At 45.8% G+C, this 14,650-nt stretch overlaps 1 long non-coding RNA gene across 1 annotated transcript; it reads left to right on the top strand.

Annotated features, from left to right (window-relative positions):
• Nucleotides 1–1,043: 1,043 nt before the first annotated feature.
• Nucleotides 1,044–14,116, top strand: LOC143838111 (uncharacterized). The gene is made up of 5 exons (XR_013231233.1): nucleotides 1,044–1,155; nucleotides 1,704–1,750; nucleotides 2,615–2,668; nucleotides 2,883–3,006; nucleotides 13,581–14,116. It is a non-coding gene; the product is annotated as an uncharacterized LOC143838111 (long non-coding RNA).
• Nucleotides 14,117–14,650: the final 534 nt, after the last annotated feature.

Below are 14,650 nucleotides of genomic sequence, written 5' to 3'. Positions count from 1 at the left end.
ATATAAAGGCTGTTTGAACCCCGCTCCCTATTTCTTCCCTTTCCCTCATCCACATATTATAAGCGATTAATTGGTGACATTTATAGTTCACCTTTCTCCAGAATATTCAAGGTGGATCACTAGTAAAATGTTAAAAAATATATGATATCACGATTAATGTCATAAACATGGAAACATATTGCTGGCCTCTGCACAACTGTAATGATAAATGAATTATGATTTCATTAAATTCCAGCTCACCATGGTGTCTGAATGCAGGTCACACTGCAAAACGTGGTTTGTTGAAGGGTACTAAACCAGGATTCTAAACCATGGTTTGTAGCGGAACTGTTAACTGTGGTTTGTATTAATTATGGTTTATTGTGTTCAAAGGCATTTTGTTTAGTCACTCTACCCTTCACAGACATCCAGATACAAGATAATTATTACAGAGCAGTGAAAACCAGTCACTTCAATAGCGTCTGTTCCATTCCTCTGCCTGCCTCTGAACCTTCTTTCCATGCCTCCCTCTCTCCCCTGCAACAATAATCACTCAGCAGGACAGCTGGCCTCCAGGCTTTCCTGAGGGAAAATCTGAAAATAACCAGGACAAAAAGAAAAAAGAAAGACAATCCAGCTTAATCACTTGTTTGTATTCATTTTGCCAGCCTACACAAAACAAATTTCTGCTGTCAAAGGCAGTCCACATTCCTCCTATTTCTATACTTCTTCCACTGCTAAACAATTAGTCTTACGTTGGCTGCACTGGGAATGTGGTTCGTTTTTCAGAACATTCTAGACCCACAAAGTTTAGGTAATCCCACATGTACCTTTTAGGCATTATATGATGCTTCTAGTATGCACCAAATTTTTACAACATTCCTGCCCTTCTCTATTTAAAATACTAGTTTTGCCACCCAAAACCATGTGCACTATTGCCTCACACCCACTATTTGAAATGAAACCAATGAACCCTGTTAACTATTGATATGGGACACATCTTCTGGCACGCCTTCTCAAATGGATATGAATACGGACATGATGTTCATAGTCCCACCCACGGAGCATGCCAGAAGATGTAGAGGGCCCAGGTGGCGGCTGTGCCAGCCCTGGGGGCCTAGGTAGTCACTGTGGGACTAATAGGGGCCGAAGCAGCAGCAGAGACTGGAGGAGAAGGTAAGCAGGAAGGGGGAGGGGGGACGGAAGAGTGTGTGTATGTGTATGTTTGCTTGGGAGGAAGGGAGGGAGGGAGGGAGGTTGGGAAACCAAGAGGTAAGGGGGGAAATGGGAGGGGGGAAGGGAGTCTGTGTGTGTGTGTGTGTGTTTTTTTGCAAATGAGGGGGGGGGGAGGAACAAAAGAGGAGGTTGGGAAACCAACACGTAAGAGGGGAAATGGGGAAAGGGAGTCTCTGTATGTCTGTGTATCAGTGTGTGGGTTTCTGAGGAAGGGAAGGGGGAAGAACCAAGGAGGAGGTTGGGAAACCAACAGGTAAGTGGGAAAACATGGAGGGAAGGGAGAGCATCTCTATATGTCTCTCTCTCTATGTGTATGGGTATTTGCAAGGGAGGGAGGAGGCCCTGACTAAGTAGCCCCAGAGCAGATATGTGTCCCACATCCCCTCTGAGAGTCAGACTGTCAGTAGATTTTTTTTTAACACAGCCACCTCCCACTATCTTTTTTTTTTAATTAAGCTTTAATAACATTTTTGCTACTTCCTTCTCAGATCTGGAAGCGGAGAACACTGACTGGAAGGACGATCAGATAGAGGAGGTGTGTGGTGGGGGGAGGCAATGTTGTCCCAAGACAAGCTGGTTCAGGAGAGTTCACTCTCCCTCCCTATCATGACCTAAGGCCTCTTTTTCAAGGCCAGCCTAGACATCACATGATTCAGAATCTCTCTCTTTTTGTTTTGTATTTGTTTTAACAAACCAAAAGTTCCACAGGGCTGCCTTGAAGATTGAGGAAGCAGTGTTGGGATGTGTGTTTAATCTTTCCCCCCTGTCCTGTTTCCCTGATATAAGTTAGTCTCAAAGCCGCAATTAGATGGGGGTGAATGACAGATTTACAAGAGCATTCTTTGATAACCCCCTGAAATAGCTGCCTTGACTGTCCACACAGACAGACGAGGTCATTATTGATCCTATTATTAAAGTACTGATTTAGCAGTTGATTTTTTTCCCCCATAGGGTTGCCCAACTGACTGCAGAGACTAGTTCTCTTGGCTGGTTTGGAGTTTGGACTGTATAGCACTATACTCTGCCGAGGTCCCTCCCCTCCGCAAAACCTGCTCTCCCCAGTCTCCATGACCAGATCCCCAGGAATTTTCCCAATCCTGAGCTGGCAACCCTATAATTGTTCACAATTTATCTCCGGGTGACAGAGATCTGTTCGCCTGGAGAAAATGGCCATTTCAGAAGATGAACTCTATGAAATTCTACCACATGCAGCCCCTCTTTTCCTCAAAACCAATTGTCCTCAGGCTCCACCCCCAAACCTCCCAGGTATTTCCCAACTCAGAGCTGGCAGGCCTGTTCTTGTTATAGCTCTGTTATCTGAATTCCTATTACCTTTAAATGAATTATGTACTTCACATGGATCCACACACACACTCATGTGCATTCTCTCTGTAAACAGGAATCCTGTTGGCCCAAGCAAACAAGTCTCCAAATGTTCCTCAAGGCCTTTTGAGTAAGTGTATTTAAATTCAGACATATGATTCTGTCCTGCTGATTTTTGACTCGGTAGACTTGATGCTGAACCCATGCGCTGAGGGGCTTTGCTGGGAAGGCAATACATGGTTAGCTGCCTTCCTGAATAGGCCCTGCACAAATGTCAGGCAAGTTATAAGCTTTACATTCTTAGGATATGAGGTCCTCCTTGTCTTTTTATACATCCAATAAAGATGTTGCAGATTCACAAGAATCCTCGTCGCTGAACATGGATCGAAGCTTGAATTTGGGCCTGCATGCCCCATTGCTATCTTGTGGATGAGACATCATTTTCGGGAATGTAGTTCAAGCAGGAAAGTAAGTGTGTGTGTGTGTTCTGGTGTACTGTGTGTGATATTACATCTGGTTGACCATCCATGACCTGACAGCACAGTGTCAAGCTGTCACTGTGCATCATGTCAGATTAGCAACAGGCGCTCAACAATTATTCAGTCATGTGAGGGATTCCCCCCCCCCCCAACAGAAATGTGGAAATTAGATGATGATAAGAAGAAATTGTAAGCCAATATTGATGCTGGTGTCTCCGAGCAGTTGTAAGTAAATAAGCCAGGGAAGGGATCAGCAAGGAACTAGGAAGTGACCTAGAATAGAAGAAAATGGCATTTCATCTCGGGAACTCCCTGAACTTGGTCTTCATAGCTTCCCATTTTAAGGGTCACACCACAATTAGGGCAGTCAGGTGGAAGGGTTGGGGGTGCAACATTGGCTGCATTGCTACATCACTTCCTTGGAAAACCCAGTGATTCCTAGAATAGCACATTGGACATCACCTTTTTGCCCTCTGGGAGCTGCTAGGAGTTGTGGTGGGCAACTAGGGCTTATAGCAGGAGGCTTCAGGTCCTAGTTCCTTCCTCACATTCTCAAATATCCAGGGGAGGGCCAGTAGAATGAAAAAGCATTTAAAAGTTCGTTCCTTTGTAAAGAAGAGGAACATCACCTTGTTGACAGGCATGCCTGTCAGAGCCAGGCCAAGCCTATGGGGAGCCACACCCAGTTAGCAATGCCTGCTTCCAGGCCTAGGGACCGCCCCAAATTACAGCTCATCTCCAGACTACAGAGATCAGTTCCTCTGGAGAAAATGGATGCTTTGGGGGTGGGTGGATGCTACGGCACTGTACCTAGGGTTGCCAACTTTCAGGTGATGGCTGGAGATCTCCTGGGATGACAACTAATCTCCAAGAAAACAGAGATCAGTTCATCTGGAGAAAATGTCAGTTTGGAAGGTGGATTGTATGGCATTATACTCCACTGTAGTCCCTCCCTGAATTCCAAATCCCATCCTGCTCAGGCAACTCCTGAGCTAGCAACCCTAATTGTACCCCACTGAGGTACAATTGTACCTGGGAAGAGACATCTTGGATCCGACCAAAGGCCACTCAGTCCAGTATCCTGTCTCCCACAGTAGCAGACCAGATGCCCCAGAAAACACACAGAGGTCAAACACTCTCCCTGTTTGCTGGATGTTCTTCAGCAACTAGAAGTCAGAAGTCTACTGCCTCTGAACACAGAGGCCCCATTTAGTTCATGGAAAATAGCTATTGACAGATTCCTCCCCCCCCCTAGAATTTGTCTAATCTCTTTTTAAAGTCATCCAAACTAATGACCATGACCACATCCTGTGGCACTGAATTCCACAAGTTAATTATACATTGTGTTATGAAGAACCTTGTCTTATCTGTCCTGAATCCTCAGCCCATCGGTTTTATTGAGTGTCCCTACTATTTTTGGAGGAGCAAAAGTTTTCTCTGTCCCCTTTCTCCAGAGCATGAATTTGTTCTGAACAATAAACACCGAACTACATGTACCCTATAGTAGCTCTGTAGGCTATTCTCCAACTTCAGACCCTGAATTTCCTTGTTCAAGCCTCTTCTTCCCTGACATGAACGAGACACAGCAATACTAGGAACTCAAGTCTGTAAAACATTCCCTGGGGTATAACTTTGCCTTCAGTTGGGATAGTGTTTTGCTGAGTGTTACAATGCAAGGGCAATGATTTTATTTCTTTCTCTTTCTCTCTGTAATGTTAGGGTTTCCCTTCTCCCCTCCCACCAACGAGCATAATACCCTACAAAGTTAAGGTGACCAGATTGTCCCACTTTTGGAGGGACATCTGGGGGTACCTGGCAAAATTGTAGTTACGTTGAAATGTAAAAATATATATTAAAATACTATTTTTGCATTCTATGCATTCTATGAAACTTTTTGTTGCTCCATATAGACCAAATTTTTAATCAAGAACCCCCCCACCCTCGGTCAATGGTGTCCCGCTTTACCAATGTTAAAATCTGGTCACCTTATAAAGTAGTATTTTGCAGATTCATGTACATAATTGAAAACATGTTGTTCCACAAGCAGTCAGTAAGAGTGGAAAAGGTATAGCTCAACAAGAGATGCCTACAGACCAGGTATCTTCCACTGACTCAACATGTAAGGCAGGCTAGAAGCTACAGGGAAGGAAAAGTCCTCCATGACCATTAATTTAACCTGACTAGTGGGGAATTGCTCATGAGGTGGAGTTCCTTAGTCACTGTAAACATAAAGGAAAAAATGACCTGCCCAGCTCCTTACAGACTGTTGCTCTTAAAGGTAGGATAGAATGGCTAACGTCCTGCCCCTGAAGAACCAGTTTTAGTCCTGTCACAATGACCACCAATATTGTCTGCAGGGCAGGAGCACCCAGTAAATCTATGATGGTGGTGACATTCAAACGGAGATGCAACACCCTCTGGGAAGAGCTAGACAGAGGATCACCCAGTGCTTCCATGCTATCCCTCTTGTGTCCCATGTAGAATGACAGTATGGCTCTAGCAGTGTGCTCAGAGTTCATTTAAATTCACCACTGAAGTAATCGTTTTGAAGCACTTACAGTAGTACAATCAGCTGATATATGGACCCACAGCAGGACTTCTCAGAAGGCCTCTTCACTATTTCTCTCAGGTACCCTGGAACCTCAACATCTGAGACTGGGATGTAAACTGGTAAAATCTCATGGACTTTGTACACTTAGACTTCAGAGCCCTCTTTAGGCGTACCACAGAATAGCAGTGTGAAACATCAGCTCCCCTGACTGGGAAGGCAATATGAAAACTCTGGACTGGCCAGCTATCCTTTTCTTGGATAACAGAGCACTTGCAGGAGTGACCACAAAAAGTTACTGTGGACAAATAAAAAGCCCCTCAAAAGACACTACGGTACAAATCAGATTCTAAAATGCTTCATTGTGGAGTGACAGTTTCATCCATTTGGAGTACTACAAGTTTAGCAAAGCAGAAAATATTATCTGGAATGAGCTACAATAATGCAGTAGTTATCTGGTGACCTCTAGTGGTAACCTGCCCCCCCCCCCCGAAAGTTATAAGTGTCGTAATAATTCTGCTAAACTTTTAAATCACTGACAATCAGATTTGCAGTACTTGAAAAGCATGAAATCTTCTCAGGTGGAGAACAGAGAGATCACAGATACAAGTGCTTGTATTCTTGTCTGAAGACAGATACATTTAATTTAGTCTTCCAGGCCCTTCAGAGGAAGCCATAGCTTTGACCCTTTGTAAATATACCTGTTCTTCTCACAAGCAGTTGTAGATTTGCCATTGCTTGTTTAGCAGATGGTCTCTTATGCTGAGATTGTGTCAACAGCACCGCCTGTAAAGGTACTGGCTCACATCCAGAGAAAAATCAGCATTGCTTATCTTCCAGATTTGGGGGCCAAGTTATTCGTCAGCATTATCACCATCTGTAACCACTCCACTGGAGCGGTATAAATAAAACAGTAAGGGTCCTCAAGGAGTGTCACTCCGCGTGTCACTCTGGCAACAAGGCACCAATCGCCTGCTGTGCATAGCGCCTCCCAACCCTCCCACTCCCTGCCATGTGCCGTGTTCTCCCCACTGCCGCCATTTGTCGCTGGCCCGCCGACAAGCCAGGTTGTTGGTGGAGCTCACAGGAGGGCGGAGGGGGGAGCCTTTGGCGCCGGGAAAGAAGCAGGGCCGGCGCGTTGAAGATGCGCCGGCCCTGCCTCTTTCCCGCCCCCAAGCCCCTGCCTTGGGTAGGGGGGGAAGCCTCGGGGGGTGTGCCCTCCCCCCCCGCCCAGCCAGCGTGGCTGGCTGGGAACGCCTGCAACTCGGGGTGGGGGGGGGGAGGAGAAAGCCATTCCCAGCTGCCCGGGCAGCGCGGTCACCGGCTCAGAGAGTCGGCGACCGCCCTGCCCAACCGCCTGGGAACGGCTGCACCCCGGGGGAGGGGGGGCTAGCGCCCACTGTTTTCTGTTTACAGTGGGCTTAATTTCTAGTTCATTCATAAGTGTGCACAACTTACACTGAAGTGGTGGGCTTAGAAGGGGCAACTCTGCTGACAGTTGCCCTGGAAGATGTGTTGTTTAATAACTGAGGTCATCAATGTCAACAGACATAGCAGAATGTAACTCTGTCGAGGATGACCCTGGGACACTGTCAAAATTATGATGGTAAGGAACAAAGACAGGAGCCTCCAATCTGAATAGAAAATTGCAATAGTAGAGGGAAAATAGCAAGAATGAGGTCAAATGCATAGCAAAGCCTTTACACTCAGTTCCTTGCAACTACGAATGACGACGAAGATGAATAGCTGGGCTCAAAACAGTTTACAATTGCCTCCCCTTTCTCTGTGAAGTAGACAGGGCTGAGAGAGCCCTAAGAGAATGGTGACTAGTCCAAGGTTACCCAGCGGGCTGCATATGGAGGAGTGGGGATTTCAGCCAGATTAGAAGCTGCAGCTCTTAACCGCTGCACCAAGCTGGCTCTCAACGACCATGTGAGCATGGATTTGAAGGCAAGGAGACAGGCAGCCTCACATTTGTGTTTTGGGTGGGAATCCCATGCTTATGGACAGACTGAATGCGCCCTGCTCAACGGGCAGCTGAGCATCAGAAGGAGGCAGAGCCACAGTGAAACACCTGAGCCCACTGTGGGATGGACAGCCTAGACATTGAATTTATTAATAAGTGGATAAAATAAATGAATAAGTGCAGAGGAATTCCAGCAGTTCCAGTGGCCCTGGAGCCCAACTAGCTGCCTTGAGTTCTGGATTGTTTCCTAAGAACCCAATTTCATGCAACTTCAATTTCAGTTTACTTTGTAGTATATAGTAACCAATTCACAATGAAGTAAGCTGTCCCCATCCTTTTAGATATATACATTGTAATCTTTTGTATTAAAAAGTGAAAGTCAGGGACTGCAACTAACTGTGGGGGAAGATTGGGGGCAGGGTGGGGACATTTCCCCTCTCCCCATTTATCCCTTTTCCCATTCACTTACTTGGCTCTCCCTTTGGTGACTCCTCCATTATCTTTTTTGTTTCTCTACTCACCAGCCATTCAGAACGTGTGCCCCTTTCCCTTCCTGCAGTGGGGCTAAGGATAGGAAACAGCCACTGCTGAGTTTCCTGTGCTCACAGGAACTTGGCAGCACCTTTCTGTGGTCAGCCCTTCCTTTCTGAAACCCAGGCTGAGGGGCAACAGGTGCTTGTAGCTTTCATAGTAGTTCTGGGATTAGAAAGAAACTGAGCATGCTCAGGCCAGTAACACTTTGACTCCAAGCAAGAAAGCAGAATTAACTGGTTCTCTGGAGTGGGGAGGCAGGGTAAACCAGGACACTGCTGTGTTCCAGAAGCTTCCAGGATATGGCACAGTCTACTCAAGACTTCCTGCCTGTCAGATCTCCGGAGAAGCCACATCATTACCGTGTCCCCAGAGTCCTCCTCCTGTCCCCTGTGTGCCCTCCAATTTCAGAATGCTACTTGCATGCCCTCTTCTGGAAAAAACAGCACTTGATCTGCAGGATTCAGCGAATTACTGTCCTGTGTTGCATCTTACATTTCTGGGGAAGGAGATTGAAAGGGCTGCTGTGGATCAATTCCTGGTATACTTGGAGGAAACTTCGGTATTTGATCCATTCCAGTCTGGCTTCTGACCTGGCCATGGGGTGGAGACAGTGCTGGTTGACCTTGTGGGTGATCTCCATGCCAGCTAGATAGAGGTGTGTTGGCACTCCTCATGTCATTAGACCTGTCAGCATCATTTGATGTCATTGGTTAGCCTTCTGGGGCCAGAATACTAGGGACAGCCTTGCAATGGCTGATATCTTTTCCCCAGAACAACACACAGAGGGTTGCAATGAAAGAGGAGGCACTGCGCAATTTCAGACATCCGTTTGGTGTCCCTCAAGGGGCAGATCTCTCTCTCAATATTCAACACCTATATGCATCCTCTAGCCCAGCTGGTCCAGAGCTTCAGTCTCAGTTTTCACCAATATGCAGATGACACCCAGCTCTGTCTCCTCATGGACAGCTGGCCTGACTCCTCCCCCCAGGATACATCTGCCAGTGGTTTGGAAGTGGTGATGGTTTGGCTCAAGCAGAGTCACCTGAAACGCAATCCTTCCAAGTGGAGGTCCTGTGGCAGGGGAAGAAAGGGCCAGAACAAGAAGTGGACCTCCCTAGCCCAGATGGAGTGCAGTTGGAGATCTCGCCCTTGGCCAGGAACCTTTGATGCCCCCTGTCTATGGAGGCACAAAGATAGCCAAACTGGAGTTTTTCTACCTACATTAAGCAAGGCTATTAGCACCCTGGAGCACCTAGCCAAAGTGATCCATGCGACAGTCACCTCCAGGCTAGACTTCTGTAACTCGCTGTATGTGGGTCTGCCCTTAACCCTGACCCAGAAATTGCAACTGGTGAGAGTTCTCACGGGAACACCGTGGAGAGCCCACATTCAGCCAGTATTACGGCCGCTGCATTGGCTGCCAGTTGTGTTCTAAATCAAATATAAGGTTTTGGTCTTGATCTTTAAAGGCCATCTGCGGTCAGGGCGCAGCACACCTGAGGGGCCATCTGACTTACTATGCTCTATGCAGAGCATTATGCTCTATGAATTTAATCAGTTTGGTGATCCCCAGCCCACAAGACATATGCCTGGCCTTGATCAGGCCCAAGGGTTTCTCGGTCCTGGCCCACACCTGGTGGAATGAGCTGCCAGAAGAGAGAAGGGCCATATCAAAGCTGTCACAATTCCACAGAACCTGTAAAATGGAGCTCTTCCACCAGGTATTTGGTTGAGGCCGGGTGGTGGAACATCCACAGGGTCTCTTCTCTGAACATCCCTCCATGAGGCGTGGGAGGTTTGTGCGGTCTATTGAGTTGACAGGAGGGGAGAAGGGCGGTGGTGGAGTTGTGGCTTTGGTTTATTTTAAACTCATATATTTTATTTAAAATTGATACCCCACACCCCATTTATAACTTTCAGACGCTGCAAACAGATAAGAACAAAGTTTGAGTCCAGAGATGCAAATTTTTATTCAAGGTATTTAAGATTTTGTGTGCAAGCATACTTCTTCAGATGCACCAAGCTTGCCATAAGGACTAGGGCTGTTAGTCCCCAGTTTCACAGCTCACCTCAAGGTGACAGAGGTCAGTTCCCCTGGAGAAAATGGCTGCTTTGGAGGGTGGACTCCTTAGTACTCCTCTGAGGTCCCTCCCACCCCTAAATCCCGCCCACTCCCAGCTCCACCCCCAAAGTTGCCAGATATTTCCCAACCCAGAGCTGGTTTTTTTCAAGCCTAATAAGGACACATAACATGTGAAGGTTAAGAATAGCTCCTGACCTTTAAGATGATTCTTCAATCATTTACACAACCCATTTTCCATTGCCATGCTACTGTACCCCTCCTGCCGCCATTATATATGTACCTTTAACATACTTGCATTCAGGCTTTTTAGCACACTAATAGGAGATGCTTCAAATATAATGCTTAAAGACTGAACTGGGCTCTGGGGCCTGGGATGAATTATAACAGTTACGAAAAGAGTTAAAGTAATATTCATACCTCAGGGCCCTTCAGATCAGTTATTGTTCTGGGACACTCATCAACTTTATAGCTCAGCAATCATGGATGCTTTATACTTTGTACTTTACAGCTATCATGGATGATTTGTGCTTTAGGCTGATCCTGCATTGAGCAGGAGGTTGGACTAGATGGCCTGTATGACCCCTTCCAACTCTATGATTCTAAATAAGTATGGATAGCAGCCTCAGTATTTTCTTATGATATTGTGAGTTTTGCACATACAGTCTAAATTGGGATAGGACAATATTGGTTGGCAGTCTCTAGCTGGGGCCTGGGGCTCTCCTGTAAGATGGTCCTCTTCCACCAAGCCTATGATTGAGGCCAGGGCAACCTAATATGACCCTCTCTCCACTCCTCCCAGGTCCCTCCCTCCTCCCTTCCATGTTACTGACAGAGATACCATCATCACCAATGGGCAGGGAAAAGGAAATATGGCTGACATATGGGAGGCGGTACTTGCTTAAGGAGGGGGTACATGCTACTGTATCCCTCCTGCCACCATTCCTTCAAAGATCGCTGCATTGACGTGGCGAAGGGGCTTGTGTAGGTCACTGAAGCTATGAGCTATCGGCCACCCAAGGGGGACAGGTCATAGCTGAGAGCTCTGACAAAAGGTGATCCACTGGAGAAGGAAATGGCAAACCACTCCAGTATCTCTGCCATGAAAACTCTATGGACAGGTTCAAAGGGCAAACAATATGACGCCGGAAGATGAGCCACTCAGGTCGGAAGGTGTCCAAATATGCTACTGGGGATAAGCAGACGGCTAGTACGAGTAGCACCAGAATGAATGAAGCAACTGGGCCAAAGCCGAAAGGACGCTCAGTTGTGGAGGGAACTGGTGGTGAAAAGACAGTCCAATCCTGTAAAGATTTTTATTCCATAGGAACCTGGAACGTCAGATCCATGAATCAAGGCAAGCTGGACATGGTCAAACAAGAGATGACAAGACTGAACATCAACATTTTAGGAATCAGTGAACTCAAACGGACAGGAATGGGTGAATTTAATTCAGATGACCATCAGGTATACTACAGTGGGCAAGAATCTCTCAGAAGAAATGGAGTAGCCTTCATAATCAATAAGAGAGTAGGAAAAGCATTCTTGGGATACAATCCTCAAAATGACAGAATGATCTCAATTCAAATCCAAGGCAAACCATTCAACATCACAGTAATCCAGGTCTATGCCCCAACCACTGCTGCTGAAGAGGATGAAGTTGACCAGTTCTATGACGCCCTACAACACCTTCTAGAAGCAATGCCAAAAAATGATATGCTTATCATCATGGGGGATTGGAATGCTAAAGTAGGAAGCCAAAAGATTACTGGGATAACAAGCAAGTTTGGCCTTGGAGTACAAAATGAAGCAGGGCACAGGCTGGTAGAATTTTTTCAAGAGAATACAATGGTCATAGCAAACACTCTTTTCCAGCAACCCAAGAGATGACTACACATGGACAACACCAGACAGTCAACACAGAAATCAGATTGACTATGTGGTCTGCAGCCAAAGATGGAGAAGTTCTATACAGTCAGTAAAAACAAGACCAGGATCCAGTGGTGGTTCAGATCATCAGCTTCTTGTTGCAAAATTTAGGCTCGAATTGAAGAAAGTAGGGAAAAGCACTAGGCCATTCAGGTATGAACTAAATCATATCTATTTGCTATGGCAAATCTAGACAGCATTCTAAAAAGCAGAGACATCACCCTGCCAACAAAAGTGTGTCTAGTCAAGGCTATGGTCTTCCCAGTTGCAATGTATGGCTGTGAAAGTTGGCCCATAAGGAAGGCCGAGTGTCAAAGAATTGAGGCTTTTGAACTCTGGTGCTGGAGAAGACTCTTGCGAGTCCATTGGACTGCAAGGCGAACAAACCGGTCAGTCCTAGAGGAGATCAGCCCTGCCTGCTCCTTAGAAGGCCAGATCCTGAAGATGAAACTCAAATACTTTGGCCACGTCATGAGAAGGAAAGACTCCCTGGAGAAGAGCCTAATGCTGGGAGCGATTAAGGGCAAAAGAAGAAGGGGACGACAGAGATTGCTGGATGGAGTCACTGAAGCAGTTGGTGCAAACTTAAATGGACTTTGAGGAATGGTAGAGGACAGGAAGGCCTGGAGGATCATTGTCCATGGGGTCGCGATGGGTCGGACACGACTTCGCACCTAAGAACAACAAATAACAACTTGCTTAAAGTAATTGTTGGTTAGAGAGCTGGTTTAATTTCAAACGTTTTAATGCTAAATTTAATAAATAACGTATTAATGTATTTTTGTCATGTTCATGAACCACTTCAAGGCCATGCTGGGAGAGAGGCAGTCTAGAAATTTAGTTATTTTAAAAATGTGACATAAAGCAGGGGTAGTCAACCTGTGGTCCTTCAGAAGTCCATGGACTACAGTTCCCATGAGCCCCTGCCAGTGTTTGCTGGCAGGGGATCATGGGAATTGTAGACCATTAACATCTAGAGGACCACAGGTTGACTACCCCTGACATAAAGGACCACCTCCCTGCCCCTCCAAACCAGACTCTCTGTTGTAAATATATCGAAGCATTGGCCTAATGGACATACCCTTCATGCATTTGATGAAATACCTCTGACTTGTGATAGCTTATGCTGGAATAAATTGTGCTCATCCCTAAGTTGCTGATGTCCTATTTTCTCTCTACCAAATTATCTGCTGTTTTACGAACCCTTTGTTTTAATGGGACCGGATTATAGAATCATAGAATCATAGAGTTAGAAGGGGCCATACAGGCCATCGAGTCCAACCCCCTGCTCAACGCAGGATCAGCCCTAAGCATCCTAAAGCATCCAAGAAAAGTGTGTATCCAACCTTTGCTTGAAGACTGCCAGTAAGGGGGAGCTCACCACCTCCTTAGGCAGCCTATTCCACTGCTGAACTACTCTGACTGTGAAAATTTTTTTCCTGATATCTAGCCTATATTTTTGTACTTGTAGTTTAAACCCATTACTGTGTGTCCTTTCCTCTGCAGCCAACGGGAACAGCATCCTGCCCTCCTCCAAATGACAACCTTTCAAATACTTAAATAGGGCTATCATGTCCCCTCTCAATCTCCTTTTCTCCAGGCTGAACATTCCCAAGTCCCTCAACCTATCTTCATAGGGCCTGGTCCCTTGGCCCCAGATCATCCTTGTCGCTCTCCTCTGTACCCTTTCAATTTTATCTACGTCCTTCTTGAAGTGAGGCCTCCAGAACTGCACACAGTACTCCAGGATTGAATTATATTGTTTCACCCATTTGGGATGCTTCATGCTGTTTCCTGCAAGACAGCACACACCAGATTCCTGTTTTTTAAAAGGTGTGAATGTGCAAATAGCAACAGCACAGTAGCAATATCTGTACAGAAAATAAATGCTAAGTAGCAAATTTATCTTGAGACACCTCTCATCCTATTCTAGGCTTACTGGTTATTCTCACTGTGTCCAGTAGATGGCAGTAGCATTCCTCCAATGTTCTCTTCTGAACAATTGTGAGGTGGCATTTTAATGGAAATATGATTTAAAGACTCCTGGAATAAATATTGTATAAATGTAAAACATTACTCCTGTGTCAAAGCTTTTTAAATATAAAAAAGGATATATGGGTTTGTTTGCATCCCGTAAGTAGGTCTGGATTTACCATAGGTTAAGTTGGCTGAAGTCTAAGGCCTCAAAATCTAGGAGGCCTCCATCCAAGGCTACCCATCAGATCTCGGGAGCTAAGCAGAGATGACAGGCCACAAAGGAAGTCTGTAGTCACTATACAGAGGCAGCCAATGGCGAACCTCTTCATCTTGAAAGCCTTGAAAACCTCACAGAGTTGCCTTAAATTGGCTGCAACTTGATGGCACTTTCCACCGCCCAATACAAATCCCTAATCCTACAATATTAACATTAAAAATGGATGTTTCCTCAACATTTAAGAAAATGTGTATGTGTCAATCCCACAATCTGGAATTGTGACAGTTGCTTCTGAGTTAACATGGTTAGGCTAGGACTATAATCTTTATGTGTTGTTGTTGTTGTTATTATTGAATTTTTTGATCGCCTTCCCCTCATTTGG

The sequence above is a fragment of the Paroedura picta genome, chromosome 1 (genome assembly GCF_049243985.1).
Source record: "Paroedura picta isolate Pp20150507F chromosome 1, Ppicta_v3.0, whole genome shotgun sequence".
NCBI lineage: Eukaryota > Metazoa > Chordata > Lepidosauria > Squamata > Gekkonidae > Paroedura > Paroedura picta.
Note: the sequence above shows the minus strand (reverse complement) of the source record. Positions and strands in the feature narration are given on the sequence as shown.